This window comes from Myotis lucifugus, unplaced genomic scaffold, assembly GCF_000147115.1.
Source record: "Myotis lucifugus unplaced genomic scaffold, Myoluc2.0 scaffold_76, whole genome shotgun sequence".
In the NCBI taxonomy this organism is placed as follows: domain Eukaryota; kingdom Metazoa; phylum Chordata; class Mammalia; order Chiroptera; family Vespertilionidae; genus Myotis; species Myotis lucifugus.
This window is the reverse complement of record NW_005871124.1, coordinates 577498-595693: the sequence shown is the minus strand read 5'-3', so window position 1 is coordinate 595693 and position 18196 is coordinate 577498.

The window sequence follows — 18196 nt, the reverse complement described above, 5'->3', positions numbered from 1 at the left end:
CTCATGACCATTACTCACTCAGTAATATTCTCCTCTGCAAATCCCAACATTTAAACTGAGTTCAGTCTCCCAACTCTTCATGGTTCAGCCCTGTCACCAGGTGAAACTGATCCAACAGGCAAAACCCAAGCTCACGAAGTACAAATCTTGAAATCTCTCCAACAGAAACCAAGAAGGAATAGCAGTTATCTATGTAGTTCTTACTTAATGCTTCATTTTTTTCCTGCTCCATAAATCAGATGGAAAGTCTTGTTTCATCTTTGCAAAAGAACAATCACATGTGAGCAGATGGAGTCCTGGGCATCCATGCTCTGTTTTTTAGGGCCACTTGTGTGCACGAATGAATGACTGGAAACAAGGGCAGGATGAGGGAGAAGGGGATGGCTGTGGGCTTGCAGGAGACATGGGAGCCACAGAGGGTGCAGACTTATATTCCACATTCTTCTTCTCCAAATGCCCTCCTATGCCATCATGTCCCAGACAATCAGGAAACACTACCAGGCCGCTGTTAATTACCATCTACACACTTTTCCATAAGAAAGTCACGTTTATTGGCAACTTTCTCTTGGCTCCTCCCAAAGAGGGAGGCTGCTCTCAAAATCCTAGTATTCCATGGGTCAGAAAAGAACCAGCCTGCCCTAAGGCAGAGCACACACATGCCTGCTTTATCCATCAGTTTAGCCAAATAAACTGGCAGTATTTATTTAGCAGCTACTGTAGAGTTGGTGCTGGGGAATGTCAAAACCAAATGTGTAAGATTCCATCCCTGCCCTTGAGAAGGTCACTGTTTTGTTTGGAGAAGCAGAGAAAGGATAAGATATACTAACAAGAAAAATTAGCAATAACAAAGTAGTAGATAATAAATGTCCAGAGAGTGGTATAAACAAAGAAGGTTATTGTAATTGCATTGATTTCAGGTGAAGTGCATTATAACAGCAATGTGGTTGTAGGATGGATGGTAGTCAAGCAATCTGTGAGTGTGACGGTATGGGGGATGTGGGATGCGAACTATGCATAGATAGCTTCACACCATTCAGATGGAGTGTGGTTCAAGTGGGCTATAAAAGAGGGAGGGAGGGAGTGGGATTGAGTCATAGTGGGAGGCAGTGACTGCGCTGAAGGCCACTAATCTGTGAGAAATCTTGTCCTGGCTGTGGCATGGTTCAGAATAAACCCTTTTCAAGGAAGGGCAGAACCATTTGAGGGATGCTAGGAGAGATCAGGTGCCTAACCTTGATTGTAGGAATTCAGAATATTCCTCTAACTCCACCTTCTGCCTTACTCACCAGCCACCTTATTATTCCAAGGTCATAGGAGTGCTCTCCTTCCACAGGGAGACACAGGACCAATGACTGTGAGGTCAAATATATCACCAAATAATGCAGAGCTATTTGTCATAGGAAGACCTTGATAAAGAGGGAAATACCACCTCCATACCACAGTGGTCGAAACCTTCATGTGTGAAACAAGTGTGACCTCCATGTAGCTAGCTTGTCCTTTCTCAGTACCTTATCCATTCCTCTCAGGGCCCCTTCTTGCCTGTGTTGCTTTCTTCAGGCCTCCTACCAAGCCTCCACAGCCTGGGCACTCTGAAGATGCTGGTATTCCTACAAACTGAGAAAACAAGCCATCAAGGCTGCCCTCACTACCACCCTTCTCCACCTACTGACTTAACTCCATGGTTCCCACTGCTCCTAAGTCCCATGCCTAATCTCAGAGGATGGAGTCAGCCTTCTTGGCTAAGACCAGCCTCTCCCTTACAGCTCCATAAGCCATCTCCCTTCTTTTCTTCATCTGTCATTGTGTCCTTTCTATTCACTTTCTTTTTAGCCTATAGACATGATAAATATGCTGCCAATCAAAAATACACCCAAACTCAACAAAAACACAACCCATACACACACACAAACATACACACACACCTTCCTTTAACCTCCTGAAACCACTGTTGCTCTCATTCCCTTATTAAACAGGAAGGCCCCAGAGGGAAGTGTCTGTGTTGATGTATCTTCATGTCCTCAGTACCAGTTACAGAGTATGGTGTCCACAGGTATGCAATAAAATTTGTTCAACTGGCTGCTAACAAATGCCAAAGACAGATTGGACTGAGTTTCAGCTTTATAGTTTATTCAGGATTACCTTTCTAAGCACACATATTGTTTCTCTTTTACACAAAGGCCCATATTCTAGAGGGGCAGCCAGATGTCAAAATTGGCCTGGGCTGAGAAGAGCTGAGGTTAGAGCTCCACATTCACTGGGGAACCTCCAAACCCTATTTCTCAATGTCTTTCTTACTTTTTAAAAAATCTTTTGGAAAACCATGCTGCTGAGGTCTTCTATTGACCTGGCCTTGTGTTCATTTGTGTTTGCTTGTTTTTTGATGAAAAGAGCATGGCACTCAATTATGCAACCATCTCGACTCCTAGGAAGTTCTGTAGGTACTGTGAAACTCCCTGACTGGGGACTCTGTTTATAATCGGCTATCATTTTATATATTTATAGCAATAGTGGTCATGATGTAGACCAAGTTTATATACATTTCTTCAAGATTTTTACACAGTCACCTATAAAGCAACATTGGCATTCTGTAACCCTGTGAGCGCACACTATAATCATTATTCTAGGAGAGCTGGTATGCTATTGGAATGTGAAATCCTTAATCCAACATGCCTCACATTGTTGCCATGACCTCAGCCTATCTGCACCATCTCAGTATCAGAATGGAACTCTTTCCCTTCATTGAATTGTCCTTATTTCTACATACTGACTCTGACTTTGGATTCTGAGCTGATCGATTTTTTTTCCAAGAGTGTAAAACCTGACAATATTTTTGGGATGGGCTTCTTTCTTTTCAATGTCTTGGCTACTTGTTCTGGTTCCTGCCCCATTGGTTCTGACTCAGGTTTACACTTCCAGTTTTTTATGAAAGAGCCATACATCAACCATCTCAGATACTTCCTTCCTTCCTCTTCCATATGTCCACAAAGGCTTTCTCACTGTCCTTCTCATCCCTTTAACCCCTGTAAGAAACTGAGATCATTCCCTCAAATAGCCATCTCTGCCTAGCAGGTCCAGATCACAAAGGACAGGCCATTCTATAAACACTTCATTAGCCCCCTGGGTATCTCAGACAATGTTCTGTGAAATGATGTTAGGTCTTAGCACATAGAATGATAGGAAACACCCTGAATGGAATTAGACTTTGTCGCTTAACTTGTGGTGAGCCCCTGGATAAACCATCCCATTCTTTTGGTCTAGATGATTTCTGAGGTTCCCTCAACACTTATTAATTTCGGTTCCTGATTCAAGAGCCTTCTCCAGGGCTATGAGAACCTGATTAACTGTTGTCACTGCATTCTCTAGTATTCCTTGAAGACTGCCTTTCAAGTTACTTAACTGTCCAATAGAGGCCTCCAATGTCCCAGGGACAGCATCAAAATATCCTTCTAACAAGTGCTCACTCTGATCCAGCTTAATTCAAACATCATAGAGGTTTATAGAGAGACAGTCAACAGAATGGTCAGCCAGGTCTCTGAATCTCTTCATATCCTGACTAACATGGATATACTATACTACATACAAGTTGTCTAAGACTCCTTGATGCTTGAATCCACAGGACCATTGCCTCCTTTCAGCTGAAGCCAAGCTCCTTGGAGCATCACTTTGGGCTTGGCTAGCCAGAGATTTTATTATCCTTCTCTTCCTGTGTTTCATCAGCTGGGAACGTGGCCAGGACTTTTGGCTTCACTCACAAGTCTGAACTCACCTACACATTCATTTTCTAGAATAAAGTTTGACAAACCTTTTCTGTAAAGGACTAGATAGTAAGTATTTTCAGTTTTGTAAGCTATACAGTCTATCATTATAGCATGAATCAAATACATTAAATAAGCATGGCTGTATTCTAATAAAACTTTATTTACAAAAACAGGTCAGGAGCCAGATTTGGCTTGAAGGCTGTAATTTGTCTCTCCCTGGGCCAGCTTTACACACCAGCAGATAGAACTGGGCTATCTGGCTCTTCCATAGAAGCACTCAATTTATGGAACTAAGTTGGATCCCTTTGTGGGTGTCTCTTTTGTTGTATAATCTTGCATGGCTGGATCATTAACAGTGGCATCCATGGTTAGGTTAGGACACAATCTTCCTGAAGACATTTAAGGTCAACTAGTACCTTGGCCTCATACATTTTATTTTATGTGTCAATAGATATACTGCTATTTTTTATATATTTTTTTTATTGCTTTCAGAGAGGAAGGGAGAGAGAGAGAGACAGAAACATCAATGATGAGAGAGAATCATTGATTGGCTGCCTCCTGCATGCCCCACACTGGGGATCAAGCCTTCAGCCTGGGCATGTGCCCTTGACTAGAATCAAACCCAGGACCTTTCAGTCTGCAGGCCAATGCTCTATCCACCAAGCTAAATCAGCTAGGGCAATATACTGCTATTTTTGATCACCATTTGCCAAGGCATTCTCCTGAAAGCAAAAGCTTAGGTGACTAGGGCATCACAATGCTATATAACCTGAGTACATTGTTGTTAGGCTGGATTTCAGCAATGACCTAAGTGACTCCAGTTCCAGATGGTCACCATATGTCCTGGTACATGTGTGCTACAAGCCTAAGTTAGAAGAAGAAAAAGTTTCCTTTTCTCCTCCCTGTTTCCATCTCTAGTCTCCAGAGCAGCACAGGTCTCAGGTTTCTATTTTTCTGTGACATGTTGCTGACATCAGTTCAGAGCAGAGAGGAGAGGAGATAGGACAGTATTGGAGAAGGAGCACAAAGTTTGGAGCTAGAGAAACCTGGATCCAAATTCCAGCTTAGTTCAGTGACATCAGGTTCATCATCTGTAATATGGATAAGGATCATAATGCTAATAATACCTACTTCACAGAACTATTTGAAGGATGATGTGACATACAGTCTGTGAAAGCACTTTGGGAAGGACAATTTAGTTATTATTGTTGTTACTACATCAGGTGGTTTCAGGCCTAGCCCCTCCCCATTCTCAACTGTCATTGTTCAGGGATGTTTCCTAACTGTCAGCCAGGGCAGTTAGAAAAGAGAAATCTCTAGCTGAGACATGACAAGTGTCTGCCAAATGGCCTCTCTGCACAATTTTAATTCCCCTTCTCTCTACCTGTAGTTCTTTGATAGATGTTTGTTTACATGTTTTCCCACTTTTCAGATAAGAAAACTGAGGGAAAGAGCTATTAAAAGAGTATCCTGAAAGTATTCATCTAGAATCCAGGTCTCTTGAACCTAAACTAGGGAATCCGCTTGCAAAAGGAAAGACCTGCTGTGATTTTCTTCCAGTTGTATTTTTCATTATAAAAATATTTGCTTAGAATACAACTCAGGATGCTATACATCTGGCTCTTCCTGTGGCATTTGTCACCCTGCTTCTTGTCACTGTCTTACCTAGAAATTACATTTAACCCAGAGAGGCTGATAAAGGTTTATGAAAGTGGGGAGAAAGGGAAGAAAAGCAATTGCTGTCATCACTAAAATAAACGCCAAAAAGAAAAACCTACCCAGTTCTGAGATTGCCTAGTCTTTTGAAGAGAGAAAAAAGTCCAAGCAAGATTCTGTTTCAGTTGTGTGTGTTCGCCCAATCATTGATTTTTGTCTCAAAGCTCTGAAAATGTCTACTAGATCATAATAGAAGCCTTACTAGTGTTCCTCCACATCTCACAAAGCTTTTTTTTTAAATTTTGATGAAGCAATGTATTTTTGGTTTCCAAACTAAAGGTGTATTAGTCGCATCTAGAAAAATAATGCCCTGCCCACTGGCAGTACCAGGTGTGATGTTGAGAAACCAATAGCTTCCAGGTGGAACAAGGTTAACACAGTACACAGCTGTTGTCTCATCAATTAGCATGTTTCTAGTGTAGGTCAGTTTGGATCTCACTTTAATATCTTAGAACTAGGGATCTTACTTAGATCTTCAATATAGAAGGATGTAGACCCCAGAAACTAATCTAAGAAAATCTAATCTGTAATATATATATATAGTATGTATGATTTAGTTTTTATTAATATTATTAATTCAATTTTTGAATAGATAATAAATTAACATGACTCAAACAAAAATATTAACAAAACTATACATGAAAAGACTTCTCATCCCTTTCCCCAGTCTCCCCTCATCATATGTAACCACTATGATAACTGTGTTCCACCAAATGTAAGACATCAACTTAAAGATATATCATTAACTTATGTACTATTAAGACAAAAAATTATAGCTAATTATCATTCTAAAATGCCATATAATGAAAGATACATTCCTGTTTTACAGATATCAAAATGAGAAATAATGTATATCTAAGAATCAACAAAATAGGGTAGTCTCCTTGTATATGTTTCCTGATTTCTTTATGCATATACAAATATGAGTATAAATGTCACTTCTACATACTAAAGATAGCAAAGAGTGCATAATCATTTCCTCATTGCTTTTTTTCACTTTAAAGTATATATTGGAGAGCTCATTGTATCAGTATGTAGAGATTACCCTTATTCATTTTTATGACTGCATAGTATGGAGGTGATATACTTTATTTAACCAGTTCTCTATTGTTGGACATTGGGCTGTGTCCAATACTGTGCTATTCAAATAATGTTACATTTCCTCATTTCACAAGGTCAAGCATTTCAATAAAATAAAGTACTAAAATTGAACGGGCATTTGTAATTTTGATGAATATTGCCAATTTTTCTGCCATATAGGGTCATGGCAAATTTACTCTACCTAATTAAGGTATGAGCATGTCTTTTCTCACAGATTTGCCAATAGACAGCTGGTAGTTTGTTGTTATTTTTCTATAAATCTTACAGGTAAAAGTAGGGCCTTGGACAAGTGTCCTAAACTCACTAAGCCTTGGTTTCCCTACCTGTAGACTGAGGGTGAAAATAATTACCTTTACTACTCAGGAATGTTGAGAGCTAAATGTGATCACATTGGTAAAATGCTTAGTGCCCTGGAAGGCACATAAACATAGCCAAGTAAATGTTGACCACTGCTCAGTGAAAAAGTATCAGTGAATATAATTTTCCATTTGCTGGTGTCTTGATGCCAAATAATTTAGATGATTCTAAAGCTTTTCTGCTTCATTTGCCAAAAAAAAAAAGGCGGACATACACGTGTGCAGGCGTGGGGGTGGTGCATGCATGCACACACACACACACACACACACACACACAACCCTTCCTTCTGGAAGAGGTTAACTATTGTGACCAGTACAATTAGCCCCTTTCCATCTGATAACAACCCCATCTAAGAAATTCACAACCGTTAATTAGAGGCACCCAGCAATCTTGTGAGGGAGGAAAATTATCGCTCAGACTCTACCCCTGTCTGAACCATGTTGCTCTGGGGTAACCTCAGTCGCAGAGCCTGGGCCTGAGAAGGGACAGAACAGGATGGAGCCTGCCATCCCCCAGCCCCTCCACACTGCCTCTCCCCTCTTCCAGGGCTCCAGGGGGCTGACTGGAGGCCCTGCAGTTGTATGTTCATTATTAAATCATTTCTCACTGAAAAAAGAAAGGGACTCAAAGCTCCACACACCATGGTTTTTAAAATGCTAGTCTCTCTTCAATAGAAATTGAATTCACTGATGTAGCCCAGGGAAAAGCAAGCTTCTTCCTTCCCTCAAAATGATTCTTTCAGGGTAATACAGCAGTTAAACCTTCAGGTACATAATATCACACTGGTCTATTAGCTAAGGCGATTTTATTCTTCATTTTGCAGCTTCTTGCCTGACAGTTGTCACCCAGACAACCATGTCTCCATGAACTCAAGAGGAGACCAGGGGGTGTCCTCTGAGGAGACAGCCAGCCTGATACATCAAATCTTCTGGTGCGAAGGAACCATTCTTGGCTTTGTGATGTGGAAATACTAAATAATGCATTCAACTGTTGTCTATTAATCTTTTCCATCATCACCACCGCAGGCCCCTCCTTGCCTGTGACCTTGAAATGCTCCCTTAGCTTCAGGCCTTCCCATTCTCCTCTTATCAGCAAATCTGGTTTGGTGTGTGTGTGTGTGTGTGTGTGTGTGTGTGTGTGTGTGTGTGTCTGTGTGTGTGTGTGTGTGTGTGTGTTTAACAACTTTCCAACCTTGCAGCTTCCTAGCTATGCTTTTTATTTTGAAACAAAAGAACTGCAAAGGCAGAAAGTTCTATGTACCAATGTGAAAGGAGACTCTAATCAGACAAGCCCCAGCAGGCTCCCTTGACTTAATGAGAAGGAGCCAACATGGTCTGCCCCTGCCTGGGAAGGCCTGAGCCCCAAGGCAGGAAAGGAGAGCCATTCCTCCTTGGACTACAACAACAAATACCACCAAATTAGAGAAATAGAGCAAGGACAACAAAGTGGCAATTACAGGACAAAGGGCCAAAGTCACACTTTCCTCCCACTGGAAAGCAGTGTGGCATGAGGATTAAGGGCATCAGTCACTAACTGTGGTCCCTCCCAGAATTAGGACAAGATAGTTTTGAGGTCCTGTGGTGGCAACTGTGAGATATAAAATGAGGTCTGCACACCTTGGGCATCACAAGCAAGGGGTTGGATACTCATGAGGTAGGTACATTTGTGTTAGGGAATGCATCTCAGTCCATGAACTGACCAGTCATTCATGTGTTCATGGAACAAATATTGAGTTCCTCTGTTTTTTTCTGAACTCTCTTCTAGACCTTGGGGATATAGCACTGAACGGACCAGGCAAAGATCCCTGCTCTCATGGAGCTTACATAGTGGTAGAATACATGTTGATAAAGATTATTTAAAAATTGTCAAGTTGTAGATTAAGTGTTTCCTAGAGATGTTTACAAGATGAAGAATGTGGAGGAAGGAATACACTTGTTTTAATCAGTCCATCCCAAGCATCATACATTCCAAACGAAGTGAACTATCCTGTCAGTTCTTAATCTGGACTTTCATGGCTACCAAGGCTTCACAAGATAGACCTTGACCTTCTCTTTTACAGCAGTAGTGGACATTCTGTGTGCCCAGGGTCACTCTTTATGGGAATTACTCAGAGGTGTCCTAGAACAAGCTCATACTGCCTTACAAGGCTGACTGTACACATTTCTTCCCAACTCCATATTCAGTAACATCATATTGGTAGCTTGAAATTAGCAATGGTGGGAGTATCTACACCCTGAAAATCAGCTGCATATCAGAGCCTTCCCTGGTTTGTTTGTTTAAAAGCTGGTTTATCAGCACACTTCTAGGACAATCCCTTCCACAGGTCCCAGAAATCCTGCTTGGTTGATGATGTTTGGGTAGGATGAAACCATCCTCCCCAACCCACCACATAACCTAAGTCTGGTCCATTTTCTTAGCCACATCATCTGGTACAGGGATGGGTATGTGATCTACAATAGGCCAATCAAAGTCTTCCTCAATATTTTAACCAGAGCTTTTAGGGAAAATGTTCTCTGAGATCAGGATAAGGATCATGTAAACCTAGAGTTGCCATCTTTTCCATTCCACTGTCTTCTCAGCCAGCCAGACAATAAGGCCAACACAAGAGAAAGCAGAAGTGAGAGATGAACAAAAGATCAAATGCTGGTAGTACTGTTTGTGCACCTGGAGCTATGTTACTTTTAATTTTGCTTAAGCTAAGTTGTGTTAGGATTTTGTCACTCGCAACCAAAAGAATCCTAATTTCAATACATTGCCTTCCGTCACATCCTCCTGTCCTCCTCCATAAACTGATTTTATTCTTAAGCAGAGAGCACCCAGAGGTTTTCTTTGGGGCACCAGTGAATGCAAAACAAACCAGGTGGAAGGGAGGGAATTGTTTTAATGTGACAGTATCTCCACCTGGTTTGTTCATACTTAACCACGGGCTGGTGGAGGCACCTTAGCTAAGAAACCTATAATTGTCAGGGAAGTCAGGGCTGCAATGACCTTTTCCCAAAGGGAGAGGCCCACTCTCTAGGTGTGTGAAAGTTTAAAGTGCCCTGGCTCACAAAACCAGCCAGTGCTGTGAGAACCACACCCATTCTTCCCAGGAAATGCGAAGAGTAAATACCTGTTCCAGGCATTAGGCTGCCAAGCTTTACAACTCTCCCAACACTTAGATACCTGTATTTTTCCAAGGCCTTGGTTTGGGAGTAATTTCCTAACACATTACAGCTCCTTTGGATTGGTAAGGCCTCTGACTTCTTGGCAAGTAGGTAGGGAGGGACTAATCAAATAAATTTAAGTGAAAGACTTTGCAATACTAGATGAAAAGAGTCCAAATCTGAATTGCTGCAGCTTATGCTGCCAGGAATTAAGGATCTTTAAGGAGCAAGTTTCAGAAGAGTGGTATGGCCTAGGGAAGTGGTCGGCAAACTTGAGAGCCACATTTTTTAAACTTAAACTATATAGGTAGGTACATTGTTATTAACTTAATTAGGGTACACCTAAGGCTTAGGAAGAGCCACACTCAAGGGGCCAAAGAGCCGCATGTGGCTCGCGAGCCTCAGTTTGCCAACCACTGGCCTAAGGGAAAACCCAAACTTGGAGTGTGAGTACTTGCTTGTGAATTCCAGCTCTGTCACTGCCAAGACAGCTGGCAGCAGGTATCCTATATAATAAAAGGGTAATATGCAAATCAACCAAATGGCAGAACGACTGGTCGCTATGATGCACACTGATCACCAGCGGGCAGACACTCAACGCTGGAGCTGCCCCCAGCCCACAGGCCCTGATCACCCAACCTCTTGGTTCCTTCCCCTGGCCAGCAGGCTCTAATTGCCTGATGGCAAATGGGAACCGGGGGTAGGTGGCTTTGGGGGGTGGGAAGATGGCCCTGATCGCAGGCAAGGCCTAGGAACAATACAGTGTACAAATTTCATGCAGCAAGCCTCTAGTAGTGGTTATAAATACAGACTCTGGAGCCAGACGGCTTGGGTTTAAATCTCAGCTCCAATACTTACTAGCTGTGTGACAATGCGAAAGTTAATTAACCTCTCTGAGCTCAGTTTCCTCTACAGTAAAGCATAAATAATAATGGTACCTGCCTTGTAGGACCAATATAAGCATGAACTGAATTCATCTCTCTCAAAGGTTTATAAGAGTGCCTAACACCTAAGAGCTTCATGTTTGCTTTTATTATCTGGGCCTCAGTCTTCTGGTCTATAAATGAGGATTCCTACCTGACCTATATTATGAGGTTTCATGAGGACAAAATGACAGAAGGTTATTAAAAGAGAAAATCTGGTAAAGCATAATATATATTTAGGTTGTGATTAAATCCGCCCAAGCTTTTGTGGCTGGCTGTCCTGCCGAAGAGACCCAGGCTGAGCATTTAGTCTTGACTTCTGAGGAAGGAAACAAGAGCTCAGGGAAACACACCCTCTCCTCTACAAGAATTGTACATATGGCTAGCAGCTGGGATTTATGCAAAGCATTCTTCAAATTAGTCTAAAAGCCCCACTGTTTGGTTATTGTCCCCAGTGCAATCATAAAACCACAGTTCACAACTACCAGCAGGTTGTTACATCCCAGATTTTGCTCACCCCAGCCCCTTCTCAGCTGCCTACTCATGGCCACTTCAAGTTCCCTGGCCCCTGAGCCACCTGCGTGTCCTCTGGTTAGCTCAATCTGCTGTCAAAAAGGAGGAAGTAATTAAATGGGGGACATGTCAATCCCACCACAGGCCCTGGAAAAGTCAATAAAATTTAGTCGCCAGAATGGGAGCTGATTTTTAAGCACTCTACCAGAAATTGTGACGTGCACAAAAGATGTCAGATTCAGGCCACAATAGCAACCAGCCCAGTAATTTGGATGCTCATCACAGTTTTCCTTCTATGGGGCAGAAGGAAGGTAAATAAAGTACTATTTACTCCAGTGAAATGTGATGTGAGAAACAAAGAAAAACATCTTGTTTCACCCATAACTCTATACCCTGAAGAGATTAGAGAAAGGGACATTGGCAGTGAAGAGCAGACAAATGAAAAAGAGAATAGGATAAAATATTGTTCCTAGACATTTAGACCAATAGAGCTCCAGGAGGCTGTGCATGAGAAAGTCAGCCATTAAACAGCACTTGAATTAACCAGTTTGATGCTTGCTTTCTATTTCAAAAACTTTTGCCATTCTATTTCACTGATCCAGTATCTGAATTAATTTTTTCAGCTGTCACAGGCCTCTATCCCAGAAGAAATGCAGGGAGGAGGGGTATTCAGGGTAGAACCAAAACATACAGGAACCAAGATTCTTCCTGGCTGACCTGACCCACCCTGCCTGCCTGGTTGACCTTTTCTTCCCTTCTGTTCCTTTTTGCTTTGTAAATAGTGACATTTCCAAGAACTCAATATTTATTACTAGCCACTTAGTAAGAGATTCTAGTTACAACCTGGTATGACCAGCCTCTAGATTTGGCCAAGAGTGTTGGAGGTGGTATGAGTGTGGAGGGGAGGGTATCTTTGAGAAGGTTTCCTTTTTAGCACATCAGAGACATCACACCAGAACCAGAGTCATAGAAATGTGCTGAATTGTTCTTTTCCCACAGTCTTGGCTCTTTATTTTTTTCTTTTTTCTTTTTCTTTCTTTTTTTTTTTTTTTTTTGCATAAAGGCCCAGGAACCGTTTCATTTCATTTCTTTTTCTTTTTCTTTTTTTCAAAAAAGGTCAAAGGTGGCTTATTTAAGAATTTCAATAAAATGCTGAATACAAAATGTAGAACATAATGCAAGGCACAACTGCTTCAAAGTTAGTCACTAACATTTATTAAACATTTATTACTATTTTTAACCCTCACAACTTTCCTGGGCAGCATGTTCTAATGTCATCAGACCTGCTTACAGATGAGAAGACATGCATGAGGTAGAGAGAAAGAGAGAAGATCTGAGTACTCATTCAATATCTATTTCCTGTCAGCTCTCCATGTTAACAATAGCTTACATTTTTCAAATGCTGAGCAGATTCCTAAAGCCTTATCTCGTTGGATACTCAAACACATCTCTTGAGGCAGAAGTTCTTGTCCCCAATTTAGAGATGAGAAAACTGAAATTTGGAAGGATTGATTCTCACAATATTGTAGAAGCAGAAAGTGAAGGGCAAAAATCAAACACACCTCCAGATCTTCTCACCATACCTCTGCTCCCTCAGAATAACAAGTCTTTGCATATGGCAAGTTCTCATAAGCCCAGGTAAAGTCTTCAGGCTTGTGCCACAGGAAGTACTCCTTTCCTCTGCTTTGGAAGACAGGTGTGATGGCAGTTTTATTGGCCACATCTACTCTAGTGGTGATGCAAGGTGGCCACACATAGCTGGGTAGGTTGTTTAGTTGACCACTTCACCATGCTATGGGGCACTATTTACACTGAATATGTAGTAGATTAAGTATTTTATTAAGATAATTTTCCAGTGGATGGCAGAAACATGTCTTGAGGAAGAGATGGGTGCTTATTTTAAATTCTTCTTACTCATACTTGTAAGATGGTATCAATCCATCTATCCTCTTCTGATCTGTATTAAGACCTAAAGTGGGAGGTGCTCTTTGCAAGAATTCATTTATTTACATTTAACAAAATGCTTACCAGGTACCTACAATGGGACAGATATTGTACATGTTGGATCTACAATGCTGAACAAAGTAAACACAGTCCCTGTCCTCTTGGTTATTAAAGTTCAATAAGAGTGTATGGAAGGTACCATAGGTTGGTCCACTTTGCAGCTAGAAGTTACCATGTGTTCCAGTTCTGGCCATGAGGCATAAATAGTAGTCAATTGATGTCAATTTTTTCGCTTCCCCCTTCTTTCTGGCTGAAATACAGATGCTATGCCTGAGTAGCTGCAGTCATCTTGTAAGCATTAGGACTAAACATACTTGCTATAGACACCAGAGAAAGAAGAGAAAAGGAGTTTGAGTCCCGTGTGGCATTATTGAGCCACTGGACCTGTGCTGAATGGCCTCTTAAAAAAAAAAGATTTCAGAGAGGAAGGGAGAAGGAGAGAGATATAGAAACATCAATGATGAGAGATAATCATTGATTGGCTGTCTCCTGCATGCCCCCCACCCTCCACACTGGGGATCAAGCCTGCAACCCAGGCATGTGCCTTTGACCAGAGTCAAACTAGAGACTCTTCAGTCCGCAGGCTGACACTCTATCCACTGAGCCAAACCTGATAGGTCTGGCCTATCTTTTTATGGGAGATAAATAAACCCTCATATGTTTAAATTAGTTGAGTTTTCTATTACTTGCATTTGAACACTACCCTAACTGACACAAGGAGCCATACACTAACTTATATAAAAATACTAATAAATGGCCCTAACCTGTTTGGCTCAGTGGATAGAGCATCGGCCTGCGGACTTGAGGGTCCCAGGTTCGATTCCAGTCAAGGGCATGTACCTTGGTTGCGGGCACATCCCCAGTGGGGAGTGTACAGAGGCAGCTGATCGATGTTTCTCTCTCATCGATGTTTCTAACTCTCTATCCCTCTCCCTTCCTCTCTGTAAAAATCAATAAAAAATATTTTTAAAAATACTAATAAATGCCATACTAGAGAAGTACAAGGAACCATGGGAAAGTAAAATCAGGCATCTGACCAGGTCTAGAAGTGAGTAATGATATTGAATCTCGAGAACTAGGGGCTAGAGAAAGATGGCTCTTGGTAAGGTGAAAAAATTGTACAAAGGTCTTTATTTAGGTGGGAGGAAGTATATCCATCAGGGGAAGAGAAATAATGGCAATGTACCCAAGTGGCATGGTAAATCAGTCTCTGGCAATCAAAACTATGACCTTAACCTCTTTGCTCAGTTGGTTAACCAACAGAATTGGTTAACCACAGCTAGCTAACCACTCAGGCATCACCAAGAGGGAAGGGATGTAAATGGAAGTTTCCCCAGGCCTGGCAGAAGTGAAAAGAAAATTAGTGTTACTCTTGATGACTCATATCAGTAGAAGGCAAGAAGAATCCCCAAAGGAGAGTCAATGTAAAAGCACTGCTGGTGAATAGCCAAGAAGATGAGTGTCTGGTATAGCCTAGGTACTCAATACATGTCTGGTGAATGACTGAACATATGATATCAAGTAATGATATCAAGTAATTTCAAACTATAAAATGATGTACAAATCATTATTCCTGTCTATAATATACTAGAGGCCCGGTGCATGAAATTCATGCATGGGTAGTGTCCCTAGGCCTGGCTGGCGATCAGGGCTGATCAGGGCCTTCTGGCTGCCAGCCGGGGCCTTCCTTCATTTCACACCATCCCCTGGTGATCAGCACATGTCATAGCAAGCAATCGAACTCCTGGTGTCCCCGTCCAACTCCCGCAGGGACAATTTGCATATTAGCCTTTTATATATAGAGACTAGTGGCCCGGTGCATGAAATCCGTGCACATTAAAAGGGGATTAACTAGAGGAAATATTTTAATATTGCTATTTGCCCTTTCTCTATAATAGAAGTGTCAGAGATGAAAGAAAATTAGTAAAATGTATATGAAAATCTTCCTTCTGTCAAAGTCTGGGGCATGCTGTGGGACCCAGAGTCAAGTTCCTGCCCACCCACATGCACCTCAAAATCATGTGAGACCCAGTGCCGGCCAGCCCCACCCTCATTGGGTGAGATCCAGACCCAGCTGGCCCCACTCCCATCAAGCCCCACTGGGTGGAGGGCACAGCCTCAGGTCTCCCAACCCGGTTCCAGGCATGGGGCACAGCCTCAGGGCCCCTGTCAAGCCCCGCTGGGCAGGGGGTGCAGCCTCAGGTTCCCCAGTCCGGTGCCAGGCAGGGAGTGCAGCCTCAGGTCCCCCAGCGCACCCGCAGGTCCCCCGGCCTGGGGCGGGGGGTGTGGCCTGAGGTCCCCTGTCAAGCCCCACTGGGCGGAAGGCACAGTCTCAGGTCCCCCACCCCGGCACCACGCAGCCTCAGGTCCTTGCTGATCGCTCTTTACTGCTTGTTACAGGAACCCCGCCTCCTCTGTGGGCGCAGCCATCTTGTGACGGTGTGATGGAGTGAGGGTCAATTTGCATATTACCTCTTTATTATATAGGATTGTACCATATTCACTTTTAAGGTACACACTACTAAAGATAACAAAGAAACCTGTTTATATTCTTGCTGAATACAAAGCTCAAGGGTCTGTTTTCCTACCAGTGAATCTTAGCTTTGCTCTTTGCTCTAAAAATGTGGACATTTTCTCCATCAAAGATAATTCCTCTAGAGCTAGCTTTTCTTCTCTCACAGCACTTCCAGCACCCACATGCCTCTTTGAGCCATGGCACATAGTCAGTTTACAGATCAACTGAACCTTTCCACACTCAGCAATAGTCCCTGCCATCAAAGCTCCACGAGCCTTGACATTTCAGTTCTTCAAGCTGGCCCTCTCATCAGAAGGGGGTTACTTTCTCTTTTAGATTTCGGGGGAAGGCATAGCACAGAAACATACAGTTCTTGAATGCCCTGTGAATCAGGAGCTGCACATTTGAACTTCATTTAAGTCTCCTAACAACCCTGTGAATTGGCCTTTATTATTATTTTTCACAGATGAGAATTCTGAGACAGAGAATTTAAGCAACTTGCCAAGGTCACACAGTAAGTCAGTGCCAAAGATGAGACTCAAAAACAGGTCTGTTTGCATTTGGAGTTGTGTTGTACTTTACCTCTACCAGATTCTCCCAGTTTTCAGGATTGCTTTCTTTAAAAAGTGTTTCTGTTTAAAACCTGCTAATATATTCATTTGCTTAACCAACACAGTCACATCTTCAGTTCTGCCTCTTGGAATATTGTTTCTCTCTTTTTCCCACTTCTCCTCTCCTCTTTTCTCCCCTCACCTCCCATCTTCTTTTCTACCCTCTTCTTGCTCCCTTTGAATTCTTCATTTGCTTCATTTTTTTCAACCCACCCCCCTCTAGATTTTTTCCATAAAATTCCCCATGAGCTCTTCCTAACTGCCTCACCATACCCACACACTTACACACTGTAGCATACGTATGACCCATTGCTAAGTACTTGGCCTTAATGCAGGGATGAGGTTTCCAGGCCAGACATGTCCTGCTGGGTCTTTGAACAATGTCTAATCCCTTATTGCATGTCATGCTTCCAGCTGTCCAGATTAACACATAGAACAAAACTGTTCTTCATTTCCCAAATGGACAGTGGACTGAATGTAGGGTCTGGATCTATAATATCAAATGCCACCCTAAGGGAAGAAATAAGATGCTCTCAGGGATCATTAAGATTCACCTGGGAAGTGTCAGTCTCTTCCTGCTCTAGCCTCACTTCTCATCATTCTTCGTCCAGCCCACTCCCAGGCAGCTGGATGCCATACGCAGTCTCTTTTAGGCCACACAGCACTCTTCACTAATCCTGAATTGCACCAGCCTCCTGTATATCCCTTCCCTCCACTTGAATCAACCACCTTATCCCTTACCTACTTAATTCCGATTTATCATCTGTGTTTTATCCTAGCTATCACATGCCCCAGGAAGCATTACCGTACACTCAAGCCACATGTTGGAGTTCAGGGTTCTTGCTCTGTGCTCTCACATTAAACTATAATTTTCTGTTCATTGGTCAATCTCTGCCAATGGTGAAGAATTCTATGAGGCAAAGATTTTGCTCACTGTTCAATCACCCAACGTTGGGGATAGCCACATTCATAGTAGGCACAGAGCGCCTATTATTTTTGTCATTGTAGTAGATTCTTTTTCTCTCTGTTTTCTACATAATTGTAAGCTCCCTGAGGACAGAGTCTAACAGTGGTTTTCAACCTTCTGGCCCTTTAAATACAGTGCCTCATGTTGTGACCCAACCATAAAATTATTTTCGTTGCTACTTCATAACTGTAATGTTGCTACTGTTATGAATTGTAATGTAAATATCTGATATGCAGGATGGTCTTAGGCGACCCCTGTGAAAAGGTCGTTCGACCCCCAAAGGGGTCGCGACCCACAGGTTGAGAAACGCTGGCTAAGTATTTTTCATCTTTAGATAACCGGGACTAGGGATAGAGCCTGACACAGGATAGGGAAATAAGTTACTTCTCCAAGTCCTCTTAACTTGTAGAAGTAACTGGGGAAAGAAATGGGGGACCCATCTCCTGTCTTTAAATTTCTGAAAGGCTCTCTACAGACTGGCAGCATCCATAGCACCTGGGAACTTGTTAGACATACGAAGTCTTGGGCCCTGCCCCAAACCTACAAATCAGAACTCTGGAGTAGGACCCAGCATTCTTTTATAAC